The sequence below is a fragment of the Salmo salar genome, chromosome ssa13 (assembly GCF_905237065.1).
Source record: "Salmo salar chromosome ssa13, Ssal_v3.1, whole genome shotgun sequence".
NCBI lineage: Eukaryota > Metazoa > Chordata > Actinopteri > Salmoniformes > Salmonidae > Salmo > Salmo salar.
The window spans coordinates 74,289,829-74,294,490 of NC_059454.1; positions in this window are offsets into that span (position 1 = coordinate 74,289,829).

Consider the following 4,662-nt stretch of genomic DNA (forward strand, 5'->3'; position numbering starts at 1 on the left):
CCTCTGCCCAGGTATACACTCAATCAAAAATGAATTTAACAAGGCATGCAAACATGTATTAGCATCTCAATGTACAGTTTAAAGTCTCTTTCTCCCAAGTATGTTAAACAATTACATCAAATTAACAGGAAGTATAAATGAATCCATAAGTTTTAAAATGCAGATGCAAACAAACCATTACATTGGTTGATTTTAAGTTTGCTTTGGTATTGATAAAATCAGATTAATGGGTAATGCACTAGGGCAGAGCGAAATTACAATATATACCATCATTACTGTTAATGTATTCATGTGTTAAATTAAGAACAGTAATAAGTTATCAAAATTCCAGAACCAAAGAATACATGTATTATCATGCCACGTTTAAGTGCTTAAAAGAGGCAGTCGTTTTTACCACAAAGGATCCATTTTCAAATAGGTGAGTGAATTGTAGTGGAGAAAGTTAGAATGTAATCAACAGAGTGGTCGAATTGTAGTTCAGTGCATTTGGAAAGTATTCCTTCCCATTTTCCACATTTTGTTACGTTACAGCCTTATTCTAAGATGGATTATATTAATTGTTTCCCACCAATCTACACACAATACCCCATAATGACAAGGCGAAAACAGGTTTTTAGAAATTGTTGCATGTTAATGAACAACAGAAATACCTTATTTACATAAGTATTCAGGCCCTTTGCTATTAGACTCGAAATTAAGCTCAGGTGCATCCTGTTTCCATTGATCATACTTGAGATGTTTCTACAGTTTTGGAGTCCATCTGTGGTAAATTCAATTGATTGGACATGATTTGGAAAGGCACACACCTGTCTATATATATTACCTCCCACTGTTGACAGTGCATGTCAGAGCAAAAACCAAGCCATGAGGTCGAGGGAGAGCTCCGATACATGATTGTGTCGAGGCACAGATCTTGGGAAGGGTACCTGTGGCCTCCATCATTCTTAAATGGAACAAGTTTGGAACCAACAAGACTCTTCTTAGAGCTGGCCAAACTGAGCAGTCAGGGGAGAAGGGACTTGGTCAGGGAGGTGCCCAAGAACCCGATGGTCACTGACAGAGCTCCAGAGTTCCTCTGTGGAGATGGGAGAACGTTCCAGAAGGACAAAAATCTCTGCCGCACTCCACCAATCAGGCCTTTATGGTAGTGGTCAGACGGAAGCCACTCAGTAAAATGCACATGATAGCCTGCATGGAGTTTGCCAAAAGGCACCTAAAGGACTCAGACCATGAGAAACAAGATTCTTTGGTCTGATGAAACCAAAATTTAAATATTTGGCCTGAATGCCAAGTGTCCCGTCTGGAGGAAACCTGGCACCATACCTACGGTAAAGCATGGTGGTGGCAGCATCCTGCTGTGGGGATGTTTTTCAGTGGCAGGCACTGGGAGACTAGTCAGAATCGAGGGAAAGATGAACGGAACTGAGCGCTCAGGACTTCACACTGGGGCGACGGTTCACCTTCCAACAGGACAACGCAGGAGGGGCTTCGGGTAGGCTCTGAATATCGCTGAGCCACTCTGACTTGAACCCGATTTAACATCTCTGGAGATACCTGAAAATAGCTGTGAGGCGACGCTCCCCATCCAAGCTAACAGAACTTGAGAGGATCTGCAGAGAATAATGGGAGGAACTCCCCAAATGCAGGTGTGCCAAGCTTGTAGCGTCATATCAAAGAACAGTCAAGGCTGTAATCACTGCCAAAGGTGTTTCAATAAAGTTTATTTTTATTTATTTCACCTTTATTTAACCAGGTAGGCAAGTTGAGAACAAGTTCTCATTTACAATTGCGACCTGGCCAAGATAAAGCAAAGCAGTTCGACAACATACAACACAGAGTTACACATGGAGTAAAACAAACATACAGTCAATAATACAGTAGAAAAATAAGTCTATATACAATGTGAGCAAATGAGGTGAGATAAGGGAGGTAAAGGCAAAAAAGGCCATGGCGGCAAAGTAAATACAATATAGCAAGTAAAACACTGGAATGGTAGATTTGTAGTAGAAGAAAGTGCAAAGTAGAAATAAATAATGGGGTGCAAAGGAGCTAAATAAATAATAAGTACTCACTAAAGTGTCTCAATACTTATGAAAATCAGATTTTTCATTTTTTTTTATTTTGAATACAATTGCAAATATTTCTGAACCTGTTTTTGCTTTGTCATTATGGTATATTGTGTGTAGATTGATGGGGAGAAAAACAATTGAATCAATTTTAGAATGAGACTAACGTAACCAAATGTGGGAAAAAATAAAGGGGTCTGAATACTTAACGAATACACTGTATGTGATAGTAGAACAGTAGCCTGAGGGAACACATTTAATGTGTTGTGAAAAGTGTTATTTTAAATTGTAAACTCAGCAAAAAGAGAAACGTCCTCTCACTGTCAACTGCGTTTATTTTCAGCAAACTTAACGTGTAAATCTTTGTATGAACATAAGATTCAACAATTGAGACATAAACTGAACAAGTTCCACAGACATGTGACTAACATAAATGGAATAATGTGTCCTTGAACAAAGGGGGGGTCAAAATCAAAAGTAAGTCAGTATCTGGTGTGGCCACCAGCTGCGTTAAGTACTGCAGTGCATCTCCTCATGGACTGCACCAGATTTGCCAGTTCTTGCTGTGAGATGTCACCCAACTCTTCCACCAAGGCACCTGCAAGTTCCTGGATATTTCTGGGGGGAATGGCCCTAGCCCTCACCCTCCGATCCAACAGGTCCCAGACGTGCTCAATGGGATTGAGAGCCGGGCTCTTTCGCTGGCCATGGCAGAACACTGACATTCCTGTCTTGCAGGAAATCACGCACAGAATGAGCAGTATGGCTGGTGGCATTGTCATGCTGGAGGGTCATGTCAGGATGAGCCTGCAGGAAGGGTTCCACATGAGGGAGGAGGATGTCTTCCCTGTAACGCACAGCGATGAGATTGCCTGCATTGACAACAAGCTCAGTCCGATGATGCTGTGACACCCTGCCCCAGACCATGACGGATCCTCCACCTCCAAATCGATTCCGCTCCAGAGTACAGGCCTCGGTGTAACGCACATTCCTTCGACAATAAACGCAATTTGATCATCACCCCTGGTGAGACAAAACCGCGATTCGTCAGTGAAGAGCACTTTTTGCCAGTCCTGTCTGGTCCAGCGACGGTGGGTCTGTGCCCATAGGCGATGTTGTTGCCGGTGATGTCTGGTGAGGACCTGCCTTACAACAGGCCTACAAGCCCTCAGTCCAGCCTCTCTCAGCCTATTGTGGACAGTCTGAGCACTGATGGAGGGATTGTGCGTTCCTGGTGTAACTTGGGCAGTTGTTGTTGCCATCCTGTACCTGTCCTGCAGGTGTGATGTTCGGATGAAGTGAAGTTATTTGGATTTTTACGAATTATCTTTGAAAGACCGGGTCCTGAAAAGGGACGTTTCTTTTTTTGCTGAGTTTATATAACTGCCTTAATGTTGCTGGACCCCAGGAAGAGTAGCTGCAGCCTTGGCAGTTTCCTTGGTTGAAACACTAACTTCTGAGTTCCAAACTGCCTCTGGAAGCAACGTCAGCACAATAACTGTTCGTCGGGAGCTTTATGAAATGGGTTTCCGCCACCGAGCAGCCACACACAAGCCCAAGATCACCATCCGCAATGCCAAGCGTCGGCTGGAGTGGTGTAAAGCTCGCTGCCATTGGACTCTGGAGCAGTGGAAACGCGTTCTCTGGAGTGATGAATCACACTTCACCATCTTGCAGTTGGACGGACGAATCTGGGTTTTTAATGCCCATGATTTTGGAATGAGACATTCAATGAGCAGGTGTCCACATACTTTTGGTCATGTAGTGTAGATTTTACATTTACATTTTAGTCATTTAGCAGACACTCTTATCCAGAGAGACTTACAGTAGTGAATGCATACATTTCATTTCATGCATTTATTTAACTTATTATGTGACATATGTAACATATTTACACTTGCCATAACAAAGGGGTTGAACACTTATTGACTGAAGACATTTCAGCTTTTCATTTTTTATTTAGTAAAAATGTAAAATTCGACATTATGGGGTATTATGTGTAGATCAATGACACGTCTCAATTTAATCCATTTAAAATTCAGGTTGTAACACAATAAAACGTGGAAAAAGTCAAGAGGGGTGAATACTTTCTGACGGTTTAACTAACTCACTATGTAAAAGAAATGTCCATTAACATTAATAATACTAATTTCAGCCAGTTAGCCTGCACTCAAAGTTTCTACTGAAACTTACTTTTCTAGTTTGCTACTTGTAGAGATACTATTTTAATAGTAATATCATCAAGTAATTTTTTATATTTGTATGTTTTAATATATTTAAATCTACCTGCAGTGAAGCCGCTCGATATTTACATTACATTTAGTCATCTGGCAGACACTCCCATCCAGAGCGACCCACAGGTGCAATCGGGGTCAAGCACCCCGCCCGGGGGCACAGATCTCCAACAAGTCAAATCGGGGAGCCGGACCAGCGACCTATCGGCCACCGGCCCAAGTTCCCAACCGCCAGGCATCCAACCATCCAAGTTCCCAACCGCCAGGCATCCAACCATCCAAGTTCCCAACCGCCAGGCATCCAACCATCCAAGTTCCCAACCGCCAGGCATCCAACCATCCAAGTTCCCAACCGCCAGGCA